The 15,082-nt window shown below is 47.1% G+C and overlaps 2 long non-coding RNA genes across 2 annotated transcripts; one reads left to right on the top strand and one right to left on the bottom strand.

Moving 5' to 3' along the window:
* Positions 1-1,068: 1,068 nt before the first annotated feature.
* On the top strand, positions 1,069-7,819 carry LOC119864226. The gene is made up of 3 exons (XR_005373440.1): positions 1,069-1,342; positions 1,921-2,137; positions 6,889-7,819. It is a non-coding gene; the product is annotated as an uncharacterized LOC119864226 (long non-coding RNA).
* Positions 5,372-8,240, bottom strand: LOC119864227. The gene is made up of 2 exons (XR_005373439.1): positions 7,936-8,240; positions 5,372-7,375 (listed from the first exon to the last, which is right to left on the bottom strand). It is a non-coding gene; the product is annotated as an uncharacterized LOC119864227 (long non-coding RNA).
* Between the last annotated feature and the right edge of the window lie 6,842 nt (positions 8,241-15,082).

Genomic DNA, 15,082 nt, shown 5'->3' with positions numbered 1-15,082 from the left:
CCCAGTTTTTCTTCCTTGCCTCTGAATCTGAAAATGCCCCTAGCTGGTTAGGAAGGAAGGAGAAAGACTGAGCCCCCAGACATCAGAGGGTCAGCCTGGGCCCCCTGGGGAGGGGATGCCAAGCAAGGGCCTCTTAGGGACAGAACCAGCGAGGCTGCTTTCTTGGTGCCTGCAAGGGAGAAGGTTGAGGAAGGCCCTGGGAGGGCTCCAAGGGCCTGTTTGCAGAGGGACACCGACACCCTGTCTAGCTAGGGCTAGGGTAGTAGGATCCAGCTGGACATCAGCCCTGGGAACAGCTGTCTTCCCCCCTCAGCACTCATCAGAGGCCCCGCAAGGCCTCCACTCTGGGTTTTGAGCCCTCCTGCCATCTTGGACTCCCTTCATTGGGGCTGCTCTTCTCTCCCAACAGCTGTGGGAGTGTCCACCTGCCTGGCACTGGGTAAGTGTTGACTAAGTGCATCAATGGCTCTAGAAGGGCCCCACTCTCAGCTGCCAGGAGCCGGTGCCCTTTGTCTGCCCCTGGTTGATGTGGAAGGCCTGCATCTTGGTTGGTCCCAGCTCTGCCACAGACCCTGTGCATGGACCCAGAGAAGCCTGGTGCCCCAGGATGCCCTCTGCCCTCTGGAGCTTTCCTTCTGGAACTCTCAAAACTTATGTGACCCCAGTTAGTCTGATGCAGGTTAGTCCTCATGAAGGCCTTGACAATGATGATGGGCCCATTAAGTTTTCTTCAGGGTAGTAGGTGAAGGATGAATGATTATGAGTCTCAATGGAAAGAAATGAATGGAGGCATTCTGCTCCTACTTTGTTATGCAGCGATGATAACACAATAATAATTTTAATACACTCTTTTTATTGAGTGTAGCCAATGCTAACTGTGCCCACCCCAGGCCTAACTAGAGGTCACCTGCACACTGTTCCTGAACTTGCTTCCCCTGTCTCTCTGGGGACAATCTTGGCTGGGGAAGTGACTGTGGGGCAGGCTACAAGAGGAGAGTTAACATCCCCCGGGTAACCCTCAACCAAGCAGGGCCGAGTTAGTGGGTAAACACCCGGTTCCAGGCCCTCAGGGGGACAACTCCCAATTGCCAACCATGTTGCCGTCTCAGAGAGACTCCAGCATGAAGTTTCAGTCATCCATGGGAAAAACCCCCTCTTCTCTGTATGCTTTATTTAGTTTTCTCCCTTCCCTCTCCCTTTCCTCTCACTTCCCTACTCCTTCACCCTGCTTCTTGGGATCGCCTCTTCAACAAACTATTCAAGCCCAAATCTTTGTCTCAAGGTGTGCTTTTGGGGGGAACCCAAACTAAGACAACAGACAATAGCTGTGTCTTAAACTGTGGTAAGTGCTTTTTCACATCTATTACCTTATTTACTTTTCTTAACCCCTGAAGTAGATAACACTAACCCAGTTTTAAAATGAGGAATGAGGGCAGCCTGGGTGGCTCCGCAGTTTAATGCCACCTTCAACCCAGGGCGTGATCCTGGAGACCCCGGATCAAGTCCCACATCAGGCTCCCTGCATGGAGCCTGTTTCTCCCTCTGCCTGTGTCTCTGCCTCTCTCTGTGTCTCTCATGAATAAATAAAATCTTAAAAAATAAAATGAGGAAAAATAAATAAATAAAATGAGGAATGAAGAGGTTATATGCAGGGAGAGGCAGGATTCAAACCCACGTGTGTTTAGCTCTAAAACCTGGTCCTTAAGCATTATGTTCAGCAGCCTAATTCTCTCATCCTCTCTGCGTCTTAAATTTTCATCTGTAAAACAAGGGATGGGTTCTTGAGTTTGAAGAACTCAGCAGCTAGACATGGTCAATGAGATGTAAACAGAAGCTATCAAGAGACAAAGTGCTTGCAAGGGACCAACTCAGCTAGGAGACCCTCTCTTTTGCTCTCCCTTTTCTCTTCCCTCTTCCCAGAATATACATACATGAAGGCTGGAGCCTCAGTGGCCATCTGGGGCCAGGAGACACCAATGAAGTGTTTGAAGGCACAGTCTTCAGTAGGTGCTCAGGAAGAAGGTGAGATGAAAAAGACCTGGAGATCGTGCCCTCAAGCTGCTAATCATTTACTGGGAGTGGCTGGATATGGATAGAAAGAACCATAATAGGTGGTTCAGCATCAGGAGCTGAGCTGGTAAGTGCTATGAGCGCTCAGGGAGGGAGAAACCACCAGTGGTGGGGACTGGAGGGTTGCTTAGGGAAGATGTTACAGAGGAGCCTATTTCTTTTTCTCTCTTTTTAATAAACTTTTTGAAAGTAATTTCTACACCCAACATGGGACTCAAACTCAATCCTGAGATCAAGAGTTGCATGGTCTACTGAGTCAGGCAGGTGCCGCATAGAGAAGGCAATTTTAAATAATGGCAAGGATTTGTGATTGAGATGGAAGACTAGGGGGTGGGAACCCATCAAAGGTAAGAATATGAACAAAGGTGTGGAGGCGGCATGGACAGGGCTTGGGCAGGAGACCTCCCATGGCTCAGCTCTGGTGGGAAGGGTTTGTGAATGGGAGTTAGGGCAGGTGAGGCAGCTAAGGAGCTCGGATATCCTGCAGCAGAGGGGACGGTACTCAGGGCTGTATTTTAAGATTCCTCTGGCTGAGAGACAGGAGACAGAAGAAGAGCTGACCTGCAAGAAAACACTCCAAGTGTGCAGATGAAACTGAACTCCGCAGGCCTGCTCAGAAAGGAAAAGGGAGAAGATCAAGGAGAGAGAGACAGAGATTCAGAGATTGACAGAGAGAGCACCCGCACAAGCTCACAATTTAATTAGCTTCCTGGCTTGCCCTGTGGGTTCCAGGGGAATTAGCAGAGCTCAGAGTCTGGGGAGCTTGCTGGGAGTTGAGGGGAAGTTAATGAGAAAGACAACAACATGCCCCAGGGAGAAGGGAATGAGGAGGATTTGTTAGCCTAGCAGAGATGCTGGCAGGAGAAACAGATGTCGGGGTGAGGAACTGCTCCGCCTTCCTCAGGGATTTCAGGCCTCTAGGGGGACAGGCACCTAGAGCTCTGGGGGTGGTGGGGGGCTAGAAGGTCCTCTGAGGCCTGGTAAGTGACCCTGACCCCAGACCCAGATACCTGGGGGTGCCTGTGAGGATCAGCTTCCCAACTCTGCCTTGGCCTTTTCCCAGAGGGGAATTGAGCCCCCAGCCCCCTCCTGCACATGGGGAGGTTGAGGCCAGGCTGGAGAGGTGACCAGCTCTTATCAGATGTGGCAAATGGCATTTTCCAAAGGGAGCTGCAACAGTGTCTCCTCTCCCCCCACTCCCCACTCTTTAGACCGTGACCTTGCCGCGCCCCTCTGAGAGGAGCCCTTGGGTTGAGTCATAAAGAGAGATACTGCTTCTGCCTGCCCTCACTCTCTCTCAAAACTCTCTTGATGTGAGAAAGCCCAGGCCACACGGAAAGCCCACGTGTAGATGTGGGGCCAAGAGCTCCAGTCAGGACCAGCTACCAGATTGGCAAGGTTTGGTGCAAAATGCAAATGCTGGGCCTTTTTTTCCAAAAAGTAAGAATTTAAATGGTGCCAACAGAGCATTCAACCAGGCACTGAGCCCTTTGGAGGGTGGGGCTCATCTAGTTGCAAAAGTTGCATCCCATGATGCTGGCCGTGACCCCAGGGAAGGTTCCACCATCAACCTCTCACAGAGGGAGGAAGCCTTCAAGAAAACTCCACACCCAGCAACCCTGACTGCAACTGTGTGGCAGGTTGGCAAGGGATAGATAGGATTACTTTATTTATTATTATTATTTTTAAAGATTTTATGTATTTGACAGAGAGCACTAGCAGGGGGAGCGGCAAACAGAGGGAGAGGGAGAAGCAGGCTCCCTGCTGAGCAGGGAGCCCAACGTGGGGCTTGATCCCAGGACCCCGGGATCATGACCTGAGCTGAAGGCAGACAACCAATTGAACCACCCAGGTGGCCCAGAGAGGATTATTTTAAGCCATAACTTTTGGGTTAGTGAAGCAGCAGATGGTTGCAACCCTGGGGTGAAGATACAGGACAGTCACTTAAGTTTCTCCCCAAACCCAGGGTTATTCTCTTAACTCTTGTTGCAAGTTCTCTTTGACCTACATTGAGAGAGGACACTGGAGGGACAAATAACTGCAGGCTGTCAGAGACCCAATCCTAACTGTTTGGCCACCGAATGTATGCTGACACCATGATCGATACACCCTTGGGGGCAAATGTCAGCTTTTCAAGTGAAGGAGAGACCCACTCTTCCTCGAGCTAACACAGTGGTGGCAGTGGCCCTGGCAGGAGACGATGGTTAGGTCTTCATGGCCTGCAGGAACCTCAGCAAGTGACAGTTGCTGGAAAATGGGAAGGGGAAGGGAGGAAAGGTATGTCCTGCCAAGGTGGGTAAGGGAGAGAATCCCTGGCATCTTGATCCCTGACAGTTAAAGAATATCCTTCCATGACTGGCATTGCATTCTGATGCTAAACACATGTGTGTGGAGGGGGCAGTGGCAGCGGTGGGGTGGGGGTTGAAGCACTTTGCTTGTGTTTACTCAGTGCAGTGCCAGCCAGTGGGCAGATCAGGACAGTCCTGAGTGATTGTGCAGGGGAACAGCAAACATAATCCACAACGCAGCTGAGTAACAGAGTAGGAGGGAGGGGACAGGAAAACATGAGTGGCAGATAGCAATTAATCACTGCCAACTCAGTTTTTTTTAGAGTAGCCAGAGGAAAACCAGAGATAAAGTACAGCAAGAGCACTGGGAAAATAAATTAATTCCAAGTGGAGGGATCCAGCAAGAAGTAATGAACAAAGTGACAGGTAAAGAAGTTGTGAAGGCTGCACTAGACCTTGACAGGTAGCAAGAGATGGGAAAGGCATCCTGAGAGAAAGGACAGTGAGCAGGAGTAGCCCCCTGGGCGGCAATACAGTCATGGCATCAGACTGCTTGGGTTTGAATCCCATCTCTGTCACTGTGACCTCAGTTTCCCCACCTGTGAAGTGGGGACATGAAAAGTATCTATGCCTCATGGGCTTGTCATCAGCACTGAAAGATATACTCGGTGTAAAGTATTCAGCACAGAGCCTGGCCTATTGTAAGCATTCAATATGTGCCATTACTACTGCTTGGTGTGTTTGAAAAATGAATAATCTTGGTGTGGCTGAACTACGAAATCCAGGGATGTTTCCAGGAGGCAGGTCCAGAAAAATGAGTTTTGAATTTGATCATGAAGGATTTTAAGTGCCAGGCTAAGCTGTCTAGACTTTATTCCACTAGCCGATGGATCTCAATCCTGTCTGACCTAATTTCTTTTTTTACAAGTATTTTGGAATGCCTCCTTTCCTACACTGAAATGAAATTCACAGAGAATGAAATCTACTGACACATAATTTCAAAAAAATCAATATAACGCTCCAACTGTGGTACTTTTAATATAATAATCTTTCAATATGTAAATACTTGCACATTGTCACACTAGAATAAACACCAAATAGAGATGGATGTTTATACTTCTAGAAGTGTAGAATCTTCTATAGAATCACAAGTGCAACAACTACAAACACACTGATACAAGGGTGTGCCGTCCAGAGCCCCAATACCATTATGACGTCTAACGCTGAAGGAGTCTTGGTGAAATTGCAAACAAAACAAATTACAATCCTTCCCCCATTTACAGGGAAGTTATATTCTTGGAAAATTCAGTGTACGTTATAGCCATGCAAAGAAGCTTGTTTTGGATGTAAAAACAGGTTTGTTTTGTTTTGTTTTTACCTACATTAATGTTGTATGGAATGAGAGCTAATGTTTCACTTAATCAATTGTCCTAAACATCATAGGACATCTACCATCTTTGGCCACTGCCCACTAGATGCCAAAAGTGTCCTTTGATCATTGTGACAACCAAAAATGCTCTCCTCCCTTTCCCAACTATTCTCAGCTTCTGCTTTGGGCAATGTGGGATCGGGAAGGGGCATGCTCTCTTCTGAGCTTTATGTAATTTGTGTGAGAAGATGGTACTTGGAACTATTGCCACCATCTTGCAACCATGTGGGGAAAAGTGTAAGGACAAAAGCTGATACACTGGGGATGACAGAACGGACAGATGGCAAGGATCACGGTCCTTGATGTTATCAGTGAGCCACTGAATTAACACATTCTGGATTTACCCTATCTATCTATGGACCTCTCATTAAGGGAGGTGATAAATTTACTACTTGGTTGAACCATTTTGAGTTGAATCCTGTTTCTTGCAGTTAAAAAATTCTAACCTTTACAAATTCTTTTCCCCTCTCTGGGTCTTCTACAAGTGTATATTGACAGGATTTCACAGTTGGGGGCCTGTGAGTCTATGAAGGGGAAATAGGGCTTAGGGACTAGGATGAGGAGGTTGGGAAGGAGCCTCAAGAGTCCATGTCTTGCACAGGTATCTGGGAAGACGGCAAAAGAGGAGTGGATTTGGTTTGGTAAGATGATCACTGGTTCCACCACTTAAAGCACTGAGGTCACACTAGATTTGGCAGTTGGAAAATTAAGACTTACATAGTAGCAAAAAAAAAAAAAAAAAAAAAAAAAGACTTACATAGTATCATCTCAGTTGGGTAAAAAAATACAATTACATAGGAAAAGACTGGATGAATAAACACCAAAATATTTAGTTATTTATGGTAGGTTCAGGGATAATATTTATTTTCTCTGTATAATTTTTTCTATTTCCCAGACTTTTCCCAACAGATATTTATTGCTTTCACTTGAAATGTAATTTAAAAGATCAATAAACTACAATCTCTTTCAAATATATTAAAAGAAGGAGATCAGTGGAATGGAATGTAAAATCCAGTATTAGATCGAAATAGATACTGCAATTCGAATACTACAAAAGAGGGATTTTAAGTTTAAAGTATGTATTTGCTTTTATGTGCATAGAACACCTCTCAGAGGCTCTACTGTAAGCTGTTAACGGGAGGCTGATTCCTCCTGGGGAGAGAGATGGCTACAGGGAGAGAAACATGCTTTCCAGTTTCACCCTTTCGCACCTAAAATAAGAAGGGGCGGGGGAGAACCACTGTCTTTTCTGGTAGCTACTCCATTCCTACTGGTTCAATTCCAACTGACGATGACTGAAAGCCTCCAGCCTTTTCCATAGGCACCGCTCTCAAGCCACACTTCCTTCATCCTGTGCTTGTGCAGCCGATTAAAAAAATAAAAGAAAATCGAAATGCAGGTCTTTCCGAGACTGGAAAATGCTATGCTGCTGGCTTTGAGGATGGATGAAGCCAGAGGCCAAGGAACACAGTAGCCTGGAGAAGCTTGAAACCGGCCTGGCATATGTTCCCCTGGGGCCTCCAGAAGAAATGCAGCCTTGCCAACACCTGGATTTTAACCCTGTAAGACGTATCCTCAGGCTTCTGGCCTACAGAAACGTAAGACGATGAATGTGCACTGTTTTAAGCTAAAGTAAATAGATTGAATACATGCAAGTCTTTGCACTGTGGGTTCATGGTTGCTTTCAGCCCTGTTTCAAGATATTTTAGAATCTTGTTGCTGACATCCAAATGTTAACTTTCCCTCCCAATAGTAGTGCCATCTGCCAATGTGGGGAGTGTGGCAGGCACAGGAGGGAAACTACTGAGCTGACCAAATGCAGGGTCAGGAGCATGAAACTTTAACCCTTCCGCCCAGGTGCACATCCAGTGAGCAACCAACTCCACGCACCGTGGCACTTGGGCAATACATCCACCTGGCTGGGTGCTCTCAGTTGTCTCCTCAATCAGGAAACGTTCAATGTCTAACTGGAAATGAGGCACACCACGTCCAGGGAATTTCCTAGTGGCCATCCAAATAAATAATAAATTATTGTTGGTATTATTATCTACCATATCTTGCTCGTAGTGAAGGTATCAATTTTCTAGGGGTTCTCAATTTAGGGAGGATTCACCTCAATTACACCGATGTCGAGTTTCCAGAATCTACCTTTTCCTCTTTTCTCAGCATCAGGACATCTGCAGCCTTCTAGTTCTTCGGTTCCTTTCTTTTTCTCCCCCGCTCTCTCACCTCCTTGACCAGGGTTCCAGGATCTTCTCTGCAAATATTTTTCCACGCTTTGGGATTTGCAGTTCATAAATGGCCAGGTGTTTAGGTTTTCGCTTACTATCTTCTCTTCTATTTGGAGTTTCTTTTTTTTTTTTTTTTTAATTTTTTTAAACATTTTTTTTAAAATTTTTATTTATTTATGATAGTTACACAGAGAGAGAGAGAGAGAGGCGCAGAGACACAGGCAGAGGGAGAAGCAGGCTCCATGCACCAGGAGCCCGACATGGGATTCGATCCCGGGTCTCCAGGATCGCGCCCTGGGCCAAAGGCAGGCGCCAAACCGCTGCGCCACCCAGGGATCCCCTATTTGGAGTTTCAATACCCTCTAAATCGTTTTGCTTTACTCGACCCACTTCAGAAATGCTCTTCCTTGGGGAAGAATGAAGCAAGTCAGGGGCGAGGATTTTGCTGAGGACTGTTAACCTGACACCTTAACTCCCAAGGGGGACCCTATATAATAAATCCTCTCTTTATTCCTCTCGATCTGCACATACCCAAAGGTGTCTTTTACTGTCTGCACCTTTTCCAAGCCTCAATTTATCAAGGACTTCCCTTCCTGCCACCTCTTATCCCCTCCCTTTTAGTGTTCAAGTGTCAGAGCGCTTTCTATTGAGCCATGTTGGTTTCTTCGCTTACTGCCTTGCACAGGGCAAGGATTTCTGCAAATGGGCTGTCCTAATATTCCATTTTTAGAGTTTTCTATCCCTCTCCTGCCACATTCCCATTTAGGTCTCTAAACATGGGATCATAACTTTTCCCTAATTTTTTTCCACTTATTTTCTAGGACTATTTACTCACCCATTCATTCTATGCCTGCCCCCCACCCCCACATTGCCCTTCCTTCTCCATCCGACTTTCTCCTGTGGTTCCTGCCACACCAACAGCACCAGGTAATTCATTTCCTTGGTCAGAAGTAAGGATGGAGAGCAGCTCCCTGGGGAATGTTCTCTTCCCACTGAGAGGAAATTGTACTAATGCACGTGAAGGATTTCTCAGTTGCTCGGCTGGTAGCTATGCAGGGCTGTGGCTGCCAGGTCAGGAGCCCTCCCAGCTTGGTGTCCCCTGCCCTCAAAGCACAGCTGGGCACTCAGAAATGAACTCCAGAGGCACATGGCTCCCAAGTGTTTATCGATCCTACCCAAAGGCTCCTTGTGACCGGTTTCTCCCAGGTTGGCAGTGGGCTGCAGTGTAAAGCACGCAGGGTTTGGAGTCAAACATACCGGGGTCTGAATTCTAGCTCTGCCCCTTACTAGCAAGTTGTTTCAATGTGAGCTTCAGTTTTTCATGCTTGAAAAAAATGGGGATATTTTCTGGCTTGATGGGGTGATTGACAGAATCTGTGGACATACCAGCACATAGGTTTCACACCAACCCCTGTGCTCATCTCAGGTTCATGGACTTTCAAAGGTTATATGTTCTTCGTGGACTGTGTTTTCTTCCCCTTTCTATTCAAACTCTTTCTCTTGGTCAGGCTACAGTGTCTTTGCCTGGAGAACCTTCCTTTGACGAGCCATGCCCCTCCAGCTCAGAGTATATGGCTCCAGTGGGGTAGACGTTGGATCCTGACCCCTTCAGGCTGGGCCTATGACTCCTGTCTGGCCAGTAGAGTAGGAGAGTGCGCCAGACTCTGAATGGTTTACAGAATGACACGTGTTTTGCGCCAGAGTCCTCCAGGGGATTTTTACTGGAGCTTCCCCAAGAGATATTTGTTCTCTAGAATTACAAGCTCTAAGATGTCATGTGAACATAGCTGCCATTTGGCCTCTTGCTACTACACTGAGTCCATCTGAGAGGGAAACCAGGCAGAGGCCCATAGACAGAAGGGGCGAGGACAACGGGAGTCCTGATGCCTTTGCTCCAATCTCTGGATTAACTACTGGCCATTTCTGTTACTTGGGCCAATAAATTCCTTTTCTTAAGCTGGTTTGTTGGGTTTCTCAGTATGCAAGCCTATGTGACATTGACCCTTTCACTATTAGAAAGTCACGAGAAACCCCCCCAACCCAATCAGGTTTCATGTTTAACTTTAGTCTGTTCCCCTATTTTTATGCAGAAAAAAATAGCAGGACTCAATTGGTGTGCACAGCATTCTATTAGAAATTCCTCAGACTTGCAGAGCCAAGTCTGAATCCTGGCCTTGCCACTTACTAGTTTTGGGCAAGTCGCATAACCCTTCTGAGCTTCACTTTCCTCAGTAAAATGGGGGTGATATTTTGCTTACGTGGGGACACCTGGGTGGCTCAGTGGTTGAGCCTTGGGCTCAGGTCATGATCCTGGGGTCCCGGGATTGAGTCCCGCATCAGTCCTCCCGCCAGAAGCCAGCTTCTCCCTCTGCCTGTGTCTCTGCCTCTGTGTGTCTCTCATGAATAGAATCTTAAAAAATTTTTTTTTTTGTTTATGTGGGTGTTTTGTGAGCTAATGGATAGAAGGGCAGGACATGAGATGGGCCATCTATTATTAGGTGGCAGGTACATTCATGTCAGCTCAATACCTTTTACTCTGTGCAGTGGTCAATAGATGCTGAATTCATTTATCTTCCCCACACTTCTTCCCAGGTCACATCTCTTAGCCACCAAGGTTTCCAGGTTTATCGAGAGGACAGGAACTCACAGGCTCGAGAAAGAGATAGAAGATGAGGAGGTGGACAGGCATTTCAAAGTTTGCATGGAGGGGAGGTGGAATTCGGCTGCTTTAAAACGTTTGCCACTGCAGAAGTCTACACCCACTTTCTACTTATAAATATCCCTGTCTCTCAGCCTAGCTCCACCCGCATGAAGCTTCAGTGGAAGATAACACAGAGCAGCTGCTAGTGGGTACAAATGTGCAGCGCAGAGGAGGCCGTAGGAGGAGAACTGGGACTGGCTTGGGCTCAGCGTGTAAGGATTTAAGGATGAAATGGCACGGAATCTGAACTGGGTCCCAGAGAGCATCTGATCCCTTGCTGGAAGGCTGTGCTGTGGTGTCCGCCCTGCCCCAGGGTGGGGTGGGGTGGGGAGCCGGGGTGCCGTGGCGCTGCAGCTTTATCTAGGGCCTACCGGGCCACAGTGGCGGTAGGAAGATGAGATAGGAGGCTGCTGCAGAGCAGAGACAGGCTCCCAGGCCCTGGTGGTTGGGGATGACAAAGTCAAGAGGTATTTCTGAGAATCCAGCTGTGACTCCTCAGAGTTAGGGGGAGGGGTGGAGAGGACGCCAGGTCATCTCCAGGGTATGTAGTCAGGGGAAACAGGGCCACCATGAGGGGTTTGGTCACCTTTGCATATACATGTACCACCACGGCAGGCCTGGGGACGGGGGTCTGAGATCTACCTGTCCGAGAATCCTCCAGGTCCTCAGGTCCAGTCAGTCCACAAAGGCTTAGAGAGTGCCACGTGTTAGGTCCCGTTCTGGGTGCTCCTTCTGAGCCAGAAGCGCAGTGCTGGGGACAGGTCAGGACACTGGGGCCTGTGACCTCATCTGTACGGTCTATTTTCCTAAAGTACCCCTCCCCTCTTCAAATTAAATAGCAATTCCCGATTCCAAAGGTACTCCCTCAGGCACTGCTCTAACCTTAACACTCACCACAAGAGAGCTAGTATTCTCATTTTAGGGATGAGGAGCTTGGGGCTTCAGTTCAAGCAACTGCCCAAGTTGGTGGGGCTGCTAATTGACAGCATGGGAAATTGCTCTCAGGAGCCTCACTCTCCTTAAAAACAAAAAAAACCAACCAACTCAAATGCTACTCTTTCATAAAGTCTTGCCTGAGCTCCCCCGAAGATGTGAGCGTGGCTTCAGCTTCTGCTGGTGCCCGCTGCTCTGTGCACACCACCAGTGAGCGCGGAGATTCGGGAGGGCCCTTCCAACCGACCAGGCTTTGCTGTTCCACACATGGTTCCACTTAATCCTCCCAACATTCCTGGCCTTTCCGTCCTTGCCATGCGGCACCCCTCCCTCGCTGCCCAGCCAGCGCCTGGGACGGATTTATCACACGCCTCTGGACCCCCGCTGCCTCCAGCATAGGTCCGTGCACAGGCTGAGCCCTTGATAATCAGGGCACTGCCTTCCCAAACTCTAAATGTGGGTCCCTGGGGTGGGGGTGGGGGTGGGGGACCGGCACTGGAACTGTGTTCCAGGGGGAGGTGAGCCGCCTGAAGTTAGGTGCGGCTCTGTTCTTTCAGTTTTCACCCTCCTTTCAGCCAAAGCACATTCTCTCCAGTCTTTTGACGCCATGAGGGCAGGGCCCCAGACTGGCTAGGAAGCAAGTAGGTACTTTCTCTCTTGTCCTTACCTAACCTCTGGCTCCTTACGCTACTCTGGAAATAAACTGCAAAACCTAATAACTTTTCCATGAAAATGTGGCATTACCAGAGAAGAATCCATTCTTCCGGCTGCCTGAGCAAGGAAGGAGCTGGTGCTGCTAGAAAACTCTCTTATCCATTGTCATATTGCAGACTTTGGGAAGGGCAAGGTTGGTTTCGTTACTTGCTCTCCCTCTCAGGAAGGTGGCGAATCTTGAAGAGAACCTCTGGGTCCTATTTCTGTTTCTCTCCCTCTTTCCCTTGCCACCCTCTGAAAAACTGTTTGTTCTCCCACATTTTGGTGTTTGCTACTGATCTGCATCTATCTGAGAACATTCTTTTTCAGGGTTGCAGTATGTCGGTTCCAGAACAGTTGTGTTTTTTTTTTTTTTTTTTTTTAAGATTTTATTTATTCATGAGAGATGAGAGAGAGAGAGAGAGGCAGAGACACAGGCAGAGGGAGAAGCAGGCTCCATGCAGGGAGCCTGACATGGGACTCGATCCCAGGTCCCCAGGATCAGGCACTGGGCTGAAGGTGGCACTAAAACACTGAGTCACCCGGGCTGCCCCAGTTGTGGTTTTAATGCAAAATCTGTCTAACTGGTCCCCAGGACATTTGGGGTCTGGACTACAGAGGAATCGAATCCACTTACAAGACGAAGGACAAATGGGCTTTTCAGATTCTGTCTCCTAGCCATGCAATGGTGGGGAACTAGCAGCGCCTGCTGGGGAGGCTGAACACATGCATTGCTAGGGGGCCTTCTCCAGCAAACAGATAAGGAAGCTGATTGTCACACACAGAGGTGGTTGGAAGGAAAACAGTCGCAGTTGCCTTAGAAAATTAATCGCTATTACCAAAGATATTTTCCTGAAAGGGGGTATTTTTTGGTTGATGACAGAAGAATCTTTCATTCACAAGTTTCCAAGACAAAAACCAAAATGCAAGACTCATCTGAAGACAGTAAGATGAGGGATTGGTAGAGGGAGAAAAAAATGAGAGGTTACATGTGACATCCTTAGGTAAGCCTAAAAATCTTTGCAAAGAGATAAAACACACGTCTTTGTTTATATCTAAAAGATAAAAACTTCCAAAGATATAAATCACTATGGCACAGTTAAGGAGGCAGTCTGAAAAAAAAAAAGAAAAAAAAAAAAAGAAAAAAAAGGAGGCAGTCTGAATGAACCCGGTCAATATACAAGAATGTTCTAGAAGAATCCACCAGAGGAATTGACACATCAAGAACTGTAATCCCCCAAATGTAGTGGAAAGTCCACACACATGGACTGATGGTGTTCCTAGGGATCTGCAGGATATAATAACTCAGCCTTCCATCTGCATAAACTATCAAAATGGTCAAGAAAAGCAATGGCGATCAAGTCTCGACTGCTTTACCTCTCTGGTTCTGCAGAGGCAGAGGTGTGGTCTTTCCTGATTTAAGACCAGTCTACTCTACTCTGGGCGGCATATTTGTTGGTTTCACTGCTTTGACCAAAATGCAGGGCCTTTTTGCTTACATGGCTGAATTACTTAGCTGGTCCCGTAGCTACTTTCTTCTCAGCATTTCACAGCCTCCGTAAAGCAGAAAACATACCTTGGATTCAAAAGGCTCAGGTGTGAATCCAACTTGGAATTATTTATGTAATTCTGAATGAGTTACTAATTTTCCTTATTCCTAAATTTTTTCTTTCCTTCTGAAGTGGGGATACCAAAAAAAACAAAAAAAAAAAACAAAAAAAAAACAAAAAAAATGAAGTGGGGATACCTACTCTACCAAAGATTCCGAGAATTAAAACTTACACAACAGGCTCAATAGTCATTACTTTCATTCCTTCCCAATGTTTTTTTTTCTTCTTGCTCCTTTAACCGGCCACGGCACCTTCACCTGACCAACTGCATGGACTCCGACAGGACAGGCTACTTTTTCTAAGTCCAGCAAAGCTGCCGTTTTGGTGGGCCTGCTTTAAAGGGCTAAATAGGATTTTCACCCCGACCTCGCCCCACCCTGATTTTCAGATCAGAGAGAAGTAATGCTACTGCTGTGTCAGCCTTGAACTTAGCACTGATGCAGTTTCCATTTTGTCAGACTAGTTTGTACTGTAATTACAAGCCTTGAAGGAGAGGAGTTTAGAAGCCGACCTCACCTGGCTGGGAGGACTGAGAGACTATACTAGGATGGAATCTCACCGTACAGGGACAATCTCAATGCAGAGAGGGAAAGGAGGGTATTTTTAGAGTAGAAAACTATAGAAACCAAGGTTGTGTTTAGGTTCAGTAAGAAGCTGGAACGTGGGGCTATGTTTTTTGTTTTTTAAGCAGGCTCTATGCCCAGCGTGGAGCCCATCCTGGGCCTCAAACTCATGACCCTGAGATCAAGACCTTAGCTGAAAAAAATTAATTAATTAATTAAAAAAAAAATAAAGACCTGAGCTGAGATCAAGAGTCAGATCTTAACCGACTAAGCCACCCAGGTGCCCCATATAGGGCTATGTTTAAAGTTTCTTTCACCTTAAGGCTGCTTTTATGCCCTGCTATTTTTATAGTCACTCCAAAAGTTGTAGGAAACCCCCAGATTCTTTTCTTCAATCAAGGCTTCAATGACCATCACACTTCCTGGGGGATTATTTCTTGGCAACTCACCTCAGCACTGCCAGGGCAAACCACCCACCCAGTTTCACAGATGCAACTTACTAGATGATCCTTATCTCAGTTCTTATTTACACAGGAATCTGTTTATTATTTTTGCAGGTGAACC

This window comes from Canis lupus, chromosome 18 (assembly GCF_011100685.1).
Source record: "Canis lupus familiaris isolate Mischka breed German Shepherd chromosome 18, alternate assembly UU_Cfam_GSD_1.0, whole genome shotgun sequence".
NCBI classification, from domain to species: domain Eukaryota; kingdom Metazoa; phylum Chordata; class Mammalia; order Carnivora; family Canidae; genus Canis; species Canis lupus.
This window is presented reverse-complemented; position numbering and strand designations above follow the sequence as displayed.